Here is a 13,855-nt window from a genome sequence, read left to right as displayed (position 1 = left end):
TGTCAAATGGTCTATGAAGCGAGTGTATGATGCCCCATGATCATATCAATGTATACATTTATGATTTAATAAAAAAAAGGAAATTACTGAATAAATACGTAACTAAGTACACAGGGAAAGGAATGGGTCACATTTAGTGACTCCTCAGTGGGGAAGTTATGATTTTGGGGGGCATCAGGCAAGATGAGTCCAGCTCTTAAAAGTCACCAGGAATAAGCTTCTATTTTTCTTGGGTTAAGAAGACACAGAGGCTGTTAGTAAGTGCTAAAGATCTTAATATTCTTGTCATGTTATTTCTCTCTGACAACAAACATCTATGGTTTGATATATAGTCTCCTTTTTATGGAAAAGAAGTGGAGGCTCAAAAATACTAAATAACTTGTCCAAGATGAAACAGCTTGCGAGAGTGTGTAAACGTGTGCTAAATGTAAAGAGGAAAAAGGGCTTCCATCCTGTGTCACAGGTTCCTTTGCATATATAAAAAGTGAGCATGATTGGCAGTAATTTGTATAACTCCCTGCACTGGAATGAATGAAACGTGTGCTCCTGCTGGCTCCTCCATTCAGGAAAAGTTAGCACAGTCCCTTGCAGCACATAAACCAGGATCCCTCAGGGGTGTGCCGTGCTATAAAAACAAACAAACAAACAAAAACCAGAAATAGCCTTGAACCTTGTCAGACGCCAAGAACCTTCTTCACATCCTACACATTATATACACAGTTTTCATCTTTGATGTTCTTGCCCAGGAACCTATTTGTGTGATTTCATTAACTAATTAGCAGAATATGTGTTTGTTTGTTTTTTTTTTAATACTCAAGGAAACATTCTACTGTCATTCACTTATGACATTAGCTAAAGTCATCATAAAATGTAACCCCGCGTTTCATTGTCCTACAAGTCATGCGTCACAGGGAGCAGCAAAGCCATCACAGAGCCTTTTAGCGGTATCAGTGACACCACGGGCTAAGCTCTTAAATTCTTTTCTAAACCTTAGCCGGGTGTTGTGGCAGGCGCCTGTAGTCCCAGCTGCCCAGGAGGCTGAGGCAAGAGAATCGGGTAAGCCCAGGAGTTGGAGGTTGCTGTGAGCTGTGTGATGCCACGGCACTCTACCGAGGGCTATAAAGTGAGACTCTGTCTCTACAAAAAAAAATTCTTTTCTAGACCCATTGTGCTTTGGTGACCGCAGAATTTGCAAAGGTCTTTGAACAAGTAAAACCTCTCAATAGCAGGATTATAGGATTCAGTTCTATCTGTAAATCAGAACAGTGTATCCTGATCCCACATCTTCCACCGGCAATAGGGATGTGGCTCCAAGACATGCTGAGCATGTGCCCAGGTCATCTCTGTCCTGAGTCCCGTCAGCAGGGACTGGCTGCTCCCTTCCTGCACTTGCTTCCATCTGGCCTGTGCCTGGGTTTTCTCTCCTTGCTAAAGGCCCCTAGGGTGTCTCCATAGTTGGTACCCATGTGCAGCCTTTCTTCTTCTCTTTCTCACTTCTCTATGGAGACCTTGGCTCAGATGCACATTGCCATTCTGTCCTACTTCAAACTGTCTGGCTTATTGTCCCAGATAATTTTGAGTTCTTGCTCTAGCACACTGGTGGGGACTCTGATCTGGCCTCCTGATCTCACTGTGTACAGGCATTTGTAGTCCCAGCTTAGTTGAGAGTCTTACAGGGGTTCTCAAGCTCAAGTGTTCTTAAGAGCTGTGATCGGCGTCTTCTAGTCTGGACAATATACTAAATAATAGCACCTCTCAGGCTCTAGGGAGGGCACAATCTGGAAGATACAGATAGGGAAATACATAAATTCAGTAGCTTTATAAACATATGAGAGAAACATGAGGCATAGAAGTTGTAGGAAAAAGAGAATGATCAACCTCAGTTAAAGAGCAGGGATATCTTTGCTGAAGAAACTAAAATGATATTGGCATTTAAGCAATGACTAGATTTCCCCAGATAGGCAAAGAGAAGGCTATTTATCTAATTTGAAGGAAAAACAGAGTCACAGGGCCAGAATGTGAATTGCTAAACCGAAAAACAAGGATGTCGGAAGGACTGACAGGGTCAGCCTGAAATTCCTGGGTGAGGATCAGAGGTCCCTAAAACATCCAGAATTGAGTGTAAAGCCATAATAATGACTTTAGGAAAATATTTATATGCTGAAGTTTTCAATTTCAAAATAGTTTTTAAGAACTCTCTTTTTTTCTGAGACCTTGAATCAATGGACAGGAAAAAATTATCTTCCTGTTTCCTGGCTGGGCAGGCCAGCAGAAGAACACAGCTGGTTCCCTTTTCTTTGCTCCCTGGTGACTCCTGGCTTCAGAATCCTGCAAAAATGTCATTTAAAAATGAGATTCCTATATTGACTTTGCTTCAGTGGCCCAGGTTTTTTGTTGAAAGTATGATGGCTCCATGTCTGGTGTGTAGAGGATAGGGATTGGGTGCTGTGCATGTCCACACCTATCTCCATATGCCTAATCCAATGTCTGGTGCCTGGTGAAAGCTAACTCTGTGCTTTTTAATACTTATGTGAAAGAGACATATTGTAAGAGGGGAAATTCAATTACTATAAAATGAAAATTTCAAAGTTACAGGACCACAGAAGAGGGAAGGTATTTTTGGATTTTACCAGAAGAGGCATGTTCTTTGATGTCAAACCCCGATTCTACCACTAACTGGATATGGAATGGTGAGAGGTTTGTTCAGTCTTTTTGAGTTTTCACATCTTGAACTGTAAAATTTGGATAGACACCAACATAGATTATTTTTAGAAATTGGGATAAAATGTCATAACAAATGTAAGGTCAACGTTGGTCAGTGAGGTAGAAGATAGAGCCTTGACACACTTTGGCAGGGTCCAAACTGTGGCACTTCCATGTAACAGCTGTGTGGCCCTGGGCAGGTTAACTATGCTTGCTATACTTCATGTTCTTCAATTTAAAACTGAAACAGCAATGGCACCAACCTTGTAGAGATTGTGTGTGAGGAAACAAAGGGCCAATACCTATGAATTACTGTCTTGTCTGGGTCATAATAATAGCTCAGTCAGTAGTAGCCACTAATATTGTTAGGTATCTGGAATGTACGAAATAGTGAATAAATAATAGTTAGGGGATGATAGACCTTGAAGAGCTTGAAGCGGAGTTTCTGGGGCCTGAAGTGTTCTTGAATCTTGGCACAGGACTGGGTAAGGCATCCAGGGAAGAGCAAGGCTGGTCCAGGTGAGACTGGGAAGAAAAAGCCACGTGAAACAGCAAGCTGCCCACCCTGGGGAGAAACTACAATAAAAACCAAAGCCTGTTTATGAGGCCACCTAAAATGAAGAGACAAGCTTTAGGATGGAATCCAACAGTGATTCTCTAAGTCAATGGAGACTAGGAGAGCCCAAGTCTGAGTGTGCTTCCGATTTATCATAGAATGCAATGACAGTAAAAGCTGACCCAAATCAACCTCAAATTTCTATCTAGGGGCATTAAATAGTCACTTTTTGGTAGAAAATATTCACATGCTATGGATCTGAAAAAGGACTGACCATCATCCACAAAAGCTTCCAAGCAAATCAGCAAGAAACAAACAAACGAACAAAAAAACTCATTGAAATGTGGGAAAAAAACATGAATAGAAACTTTTTAAATGAAACTTTTCTAATGGCCAAAATCATCATAATCATCATCATGAAAAAATGCTCAGCAACACTAATCATTAGTGAAATGCAAATCAAAACCACCATAAGATATCACATAGCTCCAGTGAGAATGGCTCGTATTCAAAAGTCCCCAAACAACAGATGCTGGTGTGGATGTGGAGAGAAAAAAATCTCTTATATGCTGTCAGTGGGACTGAAAAGTACCACAACCTCTATGGAGAACTGTATGGAGATACCTCAGAGGATGTAAAGTAAACCGAACATTTGATCCAGCTATCCCCTTGCTGGGAAAAGGGAAAAAGGGAACTTTATAAAAAGGACATCTGCACTCATGTTGATATCTACACAGTTTACTATTGCAAAGATGTGAAAACAATCTAAGTGCCCACCAATGCACAGATGGATTAATAAAATGGGTATGTGCTCACTACCAAGGACTATTAAGGCATTAAAAAATAAGAAAAAGAAAGGATGCTTTGTGTATTTCTGAACAACCTGGAGGAAAGTGGAAACCATTCTTCTATGAGAAACATCACAAGAATGTAGAAATAAACACATGCACTCAACACCAAATTGGAACTAAACAATCAACACTTCAGTGCACATATAGAAACAAATCTCAATTAAAATCAAGCTGGGGGCAATAGAGAAGGGGGCAATTCACACCTACTGGGTACAGTGCCCACTATCCTGGTGAAGGGGACACTTACTTTGACTCAATCTGTAAAAAAACAAAATATGTAAAGAAAACATCTATACCCCCTAACATTCTGGGGAAAAGAAAATCTCTTACCCACAGGACTTTTTAACAGCTTTGGGGCTTATATCAAGACCTTGTTGATGGCAAAAAAAAAAAATAATAATAATAATAAAACATAAACTAAAAGGTCAAAAATATATACTATCAATTACAAAAAAAATGTTATCACTAGAGAAACATAATTTAATGGCAACAATACTAAAAAGGACAATGTAGGAAACAAGACTCATGATGGTGGACAGGACGGACATGTAGCCCACTTCTCCCAAGTTATCAGGTGAGAGGAAGAGAGGATTGGACCCTTCCCGCATGTGGATTATTGGTGTATATGGACAGCTGGAGACGCTCAGTGAATTGGCAGATTGCTGTATATAAGGGGTAATTTAAAACCACGGACTCTGTTGTAGAGATTTTTCCCTGCTTGGCTGTGCTGGCTGGTAGGCCCCTCCCTTACAGAAGATAGCAGCTTGCAATTACTGGCAAAACCCAATTGACGAAAATTTATTCCTGAGCTGAGGGTGGCACCCGAAAGGAGAGCCACTCAAAACAATGGGGACCTGGCCGACCTGATGGAAAATTGAAGGGTAGGGATCCTGCCCAGGAAACAGACATTTTGAACTATCTGAAACGGCAGACGCCTTCCCCCAGAACAACAGGAGTGATTAAATAGACTGGAGAATTCCTGGTGGGGAATGTCGGAGGGGGCTGGCAGTTTAGGCTGTGTGGCGAACTGGCGTGTGGCTGGACTCAATAGTCCCAATTCAAAAGGGAGACTCTGAACCACAAAACTGAGAATAAGGTCTCCAAACACTCCAGCCGCGGAACCGGCTGAGGCCGCAGGAGCCGCCAGCAGCCCCACGAGCTGCCAGCAGCCAACACTCTCCCCCACAGCCGATTGCAGTCGCCAGTTTACAGGAGAACGTGGGAGCAGAGTGGAAAGATTTGTGAAGCGTGGACTCCTGCACTGAGTTGGAACGTCAGATAGGAGTGCCGTTTGGAACAGAGCAGCTGAGGTTAGGTGACAAACTTTTACAGAAACTCCAAAATGGTGATCAGCCAGGTAGAGTGGTTACCATGGTAACTGTATAAACTGTGAAACAGGTATAAGCCTGGGAACCACTCACAGTGCCACCTGCTGTCCAGAAAGTATATTGCATTATAAATATATTCCTACAAAAGTTGATCTCTACGTCATACATACAGATGTATATTTCTACATATATACAAGAATAATATTTTTGTGGTTAGTGCCTTTTTTTCTTTTCTCTTTTTTTTTTTTGTTCTGTGTTTCCTCACCATTTTCTTGAAGGAGCTATTGTTAATTTATTATTATTTTTTATAGATATATTTTTTACTACTATTTATTTCTATTTTTAATTTCTCCTTTCTTCTTTTTAAACTTTTTTATGAACACCACTTTTTTCTTTTTTTGTCAATTATTTTACGATTATAACTATTTTTACTGTAGTTGTTTGTTGTTGTTGTCATGGGTGTGGTCTGTATGTCTATGTGTCTCTGTCTGTTTGTGCATCTATGGGCTCGTGCGTCTGGTAGCCTTTGTATCTGTTTATTTGCTTATTTGGTCTCAATGAGCTTGGTGTTATGACCTGCAATTCTGAACTCCCAGCATTCCCCTCCACTCTCACTCTGAGGTCTGGAGGCCTGTCTGCCAGGAGTCTACATTCTTGGATGATTTCTCAAGAGGTGTAGACAGGACCTGGACTCCAGCTGGACAGTGCTGATTCTGCAACATGGGAATGAGGAGACAACAGTTGGCTGAGAGGGAATCATGCCGGAGTGGCAGTGCCCCAAAGTGAAGAGCAGCAGCTGTCTTTAGCAATAACAAGGCCCACCCCCGGATATCCCAAAGCCACTCCCCCTGTCTCCCTGGGCAAACAGAGGAGGCCGGGCATCTTCTCAGATGGCAACCACCATCTGAGGACTGAAACACAGGCCCCAGGAGTAAAGGGTTTGCATGAGGCAGTACTGGCCTGGGTGGAATGTGGGGACTAGGATAGCATGAGCAGAGCCGGAAACTCCCAGGGCAGGGCTGACCCAGAGGATCTCTTTACTGAACCTAAGACACACCCATCCCTCAGGGGATCATCAGCCTATAGACAAAGGAGGACAGGAGACTAGAGCTGACAGCTAACCGTGCTGCAAATACAAAACTGCAAGAGTAAAGACAGGGCCTGAGGCACAGGTTCTGGGAACTCAAATAAGCCCCTCTTTTGCAGAGGAATTTAGCAGGGATAGCAACAAACTCTCACAGGGTTGTTCTGTTCTACCAATAACATCAACCAAGGGCAGGGCTGGAACTGAGTGAACACCCCCCAGCCTCCATCAAGCACCCAAAGTTGACAGGCCTCACTGCCCCCTGGTGGGTAGAGGCAGAGAGCAGCAGCCTGGCTGAGTAGATACAGACTTCCTAGTGATTTAGGCAGGTGCAAACCTCTGGAGTATCTGCTCACTGGAGACAACTGACTGGGTCACAGCCCCGCGGGGCTAGCAGTGACAGGGTGTGACAGAGCTGCAAGGTGAGGAAGGAGGCATCAACCTTCCCAGACTAATATATTTGCTGGGTGGGTCCTCCTTCATGGAGCACTGCAGCAAGTCGTATTTGAGTTGTCACAAGACTCCTGCGTTCCAGTAGCCAGAGACCTTTTAAGCTGTCCCACCTGAGACAGGTGCTGACTGAGATAATTGATTTGGACCTTTTGAACTGAGCCAATTGCCTGAGGACTATTCAAATGGTGCCCTGGGTGTGTGGTTGTAGGAAGGTTTGATTTTCCTTTTCCAAATTTGCCTGTGTGAGATGGGGTGACTTAATTGCTGGTATTTCTCCACAGCTGATACTTCAACCCAGAGTAACTGTTTCACTAGGGGTGAACAGAGACCAGCTGAAAACAAGACAGAACTACTTAGCCCCACCACATCAAATAGGTCCCTCAACATCTCAGGCAGAAGCACTTCACGGGTCCTCGACAAGGCTCAAGGGGAAAATATCAAACAGTGTAAAGTAATCATGGGGTGCAATCAGTGGAAAAACTCTGGTAACATGAATAACCAGAATAGATCAACACCCCCAAGGAAAGATATGGCAGATGGAACTGAAGATCCCTTTCATAAATAGCTGGCCGAGATGTCAGAAATCGAATTCAGAATTTGGATTGCAAACAAGATTAACAGAATGGAGGAAAATTTGGAATTAGAAATCCGAAGAGCAATTCAAAAGTCAGAATTAGAAATTCAAAGAGAAATTCAAAAATTGTCTCAAGAATTTAATGAATTTAAAGACAAAAAAGCACCAAAGATTTTGATGCACTGAATCAAGAATTTGCAGCTCTCAAAACATGAAAAACACAGTAGAATCCTTCAGTAACAGAGTGGAGTAGGCAGAAGAAAGGATTTCTGACATTGAAGAGAAGGCATTTGAACACTCCCTAACTCTCAAAGAAGAAGAGAAATGGAGAGCAAAAACAGTTCATTCTCTCAGAGAGTTCTGGGATAATTCAAAGAAGGCTAATATCCACCTCATAGGAATCCCTGAAAGTGATGAAGTGGCCTTGCAAGGCAAAGAGGCCCTTCTCCATGAAATTATGAAAGAAAATTTTCCACATATGTCAAGAGATTCTGAAATCCAGAGAGCAGACAGTTTCAGCATGACTCAATCCCAATAAGACATCCCCCAGGCATATCATAATTAACTTCACTAGTGTCAATATGAAGAAGAAAATTCTGAAAGCAGCTAGACGCAAGAAATCTATTACCTACAAAGGGAAGAATATTAGAATGACTGCAGATCTCTCTGCTGAAACCTTTCAAGCCAGAATAGGGTGGTCATCAACTTTTAATCTCCTAAAGCAAAATAACTTTCAACCCCGGATCCTGTATCCAGCTAAACTGAGTTTCATTTATAATGGAGAAATTAAATACTTTAATGACATTCATATGTTGAAGAAATTTGCCATAACTATATCAGTTCTCCAGGATATTCTCAGATCTATCCTCCATAATGACCACCCCAATCCTCTACCACAAAAATAAACTCACTCAGAAACTTTTGATCAAACTCCAACTTCCACAATGACAAAAGGATTAAAATTGTCCACTGGACTTTCAAAAAACTTGATACCCAAAATTTTACCAGACCTATCAATATTCTCCATTAATGTGAACAGCTTAAACTGTCCTCTAAAGAAGCACAGGTTAGCTCACTGGATACAAAAACTCAGGCCAGATAATTGCTGCATACAAGAGTCATATCTTACCTTAAAAGATAAATATAGACTCAGAGTGAGGCTATATTAATCAGTGTGATGAAAATGTGTTAAACTGTTTATAAAACCAATGTATGGTGCCCCATGATCACATTAATATACACAGCTATGATTTAATATTAATAAAAAAATAAAAAAGACAATGTAGATGTTAAGGCAATGAGAAAGTTTATTTTATTTTTCCTAACCATGTATGTAACTCTACTGGACTCTGCCATCAAAAGCAAGGTTGACAGTTTTCTCTTCATGCAGAAATGGTTTGTAGGTGTATCATTTTAAGTACGAACCCCTTTTCCCTTCTAGATTGTCACCTTATCCAATAGGAATTTACAAATAAAAACTGCAGTGAACTATTTTCCCCAAGGCTAAAAAAATGAGATTGCTTATATCAGAAAAAAGGTATTTGATTCAGAAGTTGTTTAACCCTATCTTCTATACGAGAGTATGAGATAATCCTCACATTACCAGGTGGCCCTCAATGGGGACTCTACACATGCAGTTTTATTACTTACTTGCTCTACATGAAGATGATCAAATGTCAAATGATTTGCTTTATTCCACTCTAATAAGAGAGTAGAGCAAATGCGTACAGATTAATGTAAACTGGCATCTTTGTTCAAAAAATTCTTTTCCTGCTGTGGCAGCATCTGTTGCAGAGTATTCTATCAAAAATGACAGAGAATTACTTGGACTAAGAATCAGATAAATCTCCAACACCTTACAGATGGAGCAGCTCTTAAAGATGGAACCTCTCTTGAGCTTTTATCCCCAATTTTGAGCAGTGTCAACACGTGTGCACATACACACAAACACACACACAGTAACAGTACGTCACTCTTCTATGGCCTGAGATCATAGAAGTTAATGAAACAAATCCTTAAAGGGATTCCATGAGGAGGAAAATGAGACTCAGGTAGCTCTAGGTCTGGAGCCTCATTGAGAATGTCCAGATACCATTGTGCGTCTAGAGAAGTCCAGACGAGACTGGGCAATGTGCTCCTTAACACGCCCAAGTAAGGAAACCCAGGCTAAGGATACCATTCAGCACTCAGACTCCCAGCACTCAGATATTCTGTTCCTCCTTAGGAGCCAGGGGACTTGGACAGGGAATACAGATAATTTACCTTTTGGGGGGAGGCTCATCTGGGCACCATTCTTGTCTATAATAGTCAGGTGGGGGCCATTCAACCAGACGTGTTTGTGGATTTCTTCAACTCACACCTTGATGTAGTCTATAGATACAGTATTAGTTCTGGAATTGAAAGCATGGGCGTATTACTCCAAAATTATATTTCTTCTGTGTAATTTTATAAAACAATTATAAATGTCATGAAAAATTGAGTTATTCCGTAAGTCAATAAATCTCTCAATTCTACATATTTCTTCTCAAGTGTGCTATGATGTCCTTTTTTTTATCTCCTTTGGGAGATAGTTCTCACATTCTGATTTCTTGCTACATGAGAGAAAATTCTTCCACTGTGTTTATTTGCTGTTTTAATTGCACACCAAGCTGGGTGTATCTGGCAGGACATTTAAAGTAAACTTTTGTTATTTCCCCTAGGACATATAAAATGTTGGCTACAAGTTACACATTCTGAGGGTATGGTTTTTCTTTCCTTGTATGATGCTATACTTTTCTGCCTTTTTTTATTTTAGTTTAGTTTAATTTAGTTTAGTTTTTCATTAAATCATAACTGTGTACATCTGTGCATTTATGATGTTCAGTGTACTGATTTGATACACAGTGTGAAATGCTTACATCAAACACATCCATCACCTTGCTTACTTATTTGTTGTGGTAAGGCTAAATAATACTCTTTTTCTTAATAGTTTTGAAATGTACCATTGCATTATACACATTAATGTGAGTTTTCTGTTTCTCTAATCAGCTACCTTTTCCCCACAATTGGATGGATGATAAACTCTTCTCCATTAAGAAAAATGAGTAGCTTTCTGACCGAGGTTTGAGCTGAGGGTAAATACCTCCTCTAAACAGATTAGTGACAAAAAACTACTTCTTTCATATAATACACAGTCATGTCAACAATGAGGGCCTTTTTTTCTGCATTAACATTCTGTTTGGGATTCATGAGCATTTCTTTTCTTATCCTATACCTGGGATGCACTCAGCATAATGATAAAATATAGTTGAATTTATATGAATACAATGAATTTTAAGTTAAAATATTGCTTCTACATGCAGGAAAGCTCTGTGGGGATTCATTTCAGGCCTGTGCGTCTATCTGATGTGCTTGTGTTGAATACAAGAGAGTCTTATCACCAGCTTCTAATAAAATAATAAAGCAAGTGATGTTTGAAGTCTCTTTCCAATGCCTACTTTTTGCCCCAAAAGTTTTTCTCAGGTATAAATATTTTAAAATGTGGTTTTAGAAGTACTTCACTTTTCTAAACTTTGAAAATATGAATAGTCATAGACGCTAAAAAGGGAATGTTTTCTTTTATTTTTAAAAAATTAACTCTGTATCTATGGTAGGGGCCATTTGCACCCAAAATTATCAAGGCTATATAGAAGAAACCTACAGCTAAAATCACACTGAATGAGAAAAAATTGAAAGTATTCCTGCCAAGAACTGGTACCAGACAAAGTTACCCACTTTTACCACTTTTATTCAACATAGTGCTAGAAGTTCTCACCGGAACAATCAGGAAAGAGTGGGAAATCAAGGGGATCCTACTGGGGAAAGAAGAGATCAAACTATAAGTCTTTTCTGATAATATGATCTTATATCTAGAAATCCCCAACAATTCAACAAACAGCCTCCTGGAATTGATAAATTCATCAAGGTCTCAATGTACAAAATCAGTATACACATATCAGTTACTCTCATATATGCCAACAATAGTCAAGCTGACAATCAAATAAAAAATGTAATATTTTTCATAGTTCTATCTCTGTAGGGAGAACTATGAAACATAGGGGAAAGAAATCATAGAGGATGTAAACAGATGGAAAAATATACCATGCTCATGGATCAGCAGAATCAACATTGTTAAAATGTCTATACTATCAAAAATGAGTTACAGATTCAGTGCAATACTCATTTAAATTTCAATGTTATTTCTCACAAATCTACAAAAAACAGGTCTATGCTCTGTATGTAAACAGAAAATATCCTGAATAATCAACACAACCTTTCATATTAAGAACAAATTGAGAGGCATCATTTTACAAGATTTCAAGCCATAATGCTATAGTAACCAAAACAGCATGACACTGGTAGAAAAACAGAGACATAGATCTATGTATCAGAAATGAGAACCCAGTTATGAAACCATCTTCACACTCCCATCTAATCTCTAACAAAGCAAACAAAAACACTTAATGGGGAAAAGGATCCCTATTCAACAAATGATGTTGGGAAAACTAAATAGCCACATGAAAAAAGTTAAACCAGGATCTGCACCTCTCACCTCTCACAAAAATTAATTAATAATGGATAAAGGATCTAAACCTAAGGAATGAAACTATAAGAATTCTAGAAGAAAGTGTTGGAACAACTCTTCATGGATATCAGCCTAGGGAAGGAATTTGTGAAGAAGCCATCAGAGCAACAATAACAAAAAATAAACAGAACCTGATCAAGTTAAAAAGTTTGTGCCCAACCAAGGACACAGTGAATAGAGTAAATAGACAATCTACAGAATTGGAAAAAAATATCTGCATGCTATACATCTGATAAAGAACTGATAACTAGAATATACAGACAACTCAAGAAAACCAACAAGAAAAAGAATCAAATAACTTCCCTAAATGACATGAACAAAAACTTTTCAAAGGAAGATAATCTAATGGCCAATAGACACGTGATAAAATGTTCAACATCTCTAATCATCAGGAGGAGTTTCTATCAGAAAAAAAGTGATGAAAGAAAGTATACTTGTCATCTAAAAATGAGAGGTGCTTACGTGTTCTGCTTTAACTTTGGGCATGTTAAGAATATTGTATAAGTATCAGTTTCTTTGTTTGAATGTTAATCTTAAAATTTTTCCATCTAAGTGTGCCAGGAAAGTTAAAGAGAGTGTGTAAAAATTCCTAATAAGTTGCAAATCTCAGTAATTCCTAATAAAATTGTAGTAAATTGCAGAACACAATAAATGTGAATTCCAACCACTACCTGTGTATCTGACTCTGTTCAGGCTTCTATAACAAAATACTAGAAAGTGGATGGCTTGTCACCAACAGAAATTAATTTCTCATGGTTTTTCTTTCCGGGAAGTCCAAGATCAAGGCACTGGCAAATTCAGTGCCTGGTAACCATGGCTTTCTGAGGCATGGACAGCCCTCCTTTGCTGTCTTCTCACATGGTGGAAGAGATAATAGTACTTTTTTTATAAGGGCATTGATCTCATTCATGAGCATTCTTCCCTCACAACCTAGTCATCTCCTAAAGTTCCCATCTTTTAATATGACCTTGGGAGTAAGTATTTCAACATATATAAATTTTGGAAGGACACGAGTAATTCAGACCATATTACTTTGGTAAGGAACCTTAAAAATTTCAGTTGTTTAACAAAATAACAGGGCTGAACACAGTGGCTCATGCCTGTAATCCTAGGACTTTGGGAGGAGGAGGCTGGTGGAGTGCCTTACAGGCTCGAGATCAGCTGGAGCAAGAGTGATAGTCCCCTAACTAAAAATAGCAGGGTATTGTGGTGGGTACCTATAGTTCCAGCTACTTGGGAGGCTGAGGCAAGAGAATTGCTTGAGCCCAGGAGTGTGAAGTTGCCGTGAGATATGATGCCATGGCACTCTACCCAGGGCAAAAGTGAGACTCAGTCTCAAAAACAAATAAACAAAACAATGACTTCTTGTCCAAAGTGTTACTATTAATTGTCTCTATCTCTTTCAGCAACAGAGACAATTTCTGTCTTATTGCTTGTGACATATAGTCTTAGAGCAATTTACACATAGCTGGTAATAAAAAATAATAGGAAACGAGGCACACAAACTTCTTACAAATCCACGATAAGTGACTTGAGTACACCTAAAGGAAAGAAAGCATGGTAAGTGTAGGTTCTGGCAGGCCAGCTGTCTCTCAGTGACTACTTCAAACAGTGAAGAGATAATGGATTTTGACAGAGAACAAGGCGTCTCTACTGTAACCACACTGCAACATTTGGATAAAATAATCCTTAAGTATTGAGCC

The sequence above is a fragment of the Nycticebus coucang genome, chromosome 7 (assembly GCF_027406575.1).
Source record: "Nycticebus coucang isolate mNycCou1 chromosome 7, mNycCou1.pri, whole genome shotgun sequence".
Lineage (NCBI taxonomy): Eukaryota > Metazoa > Chordata > Mammalia > Primates > Lorisidae > Nycticebus > Nycticebus coucang.
This window is presented reverse-complemented; position numbering follows the sequence as displayed.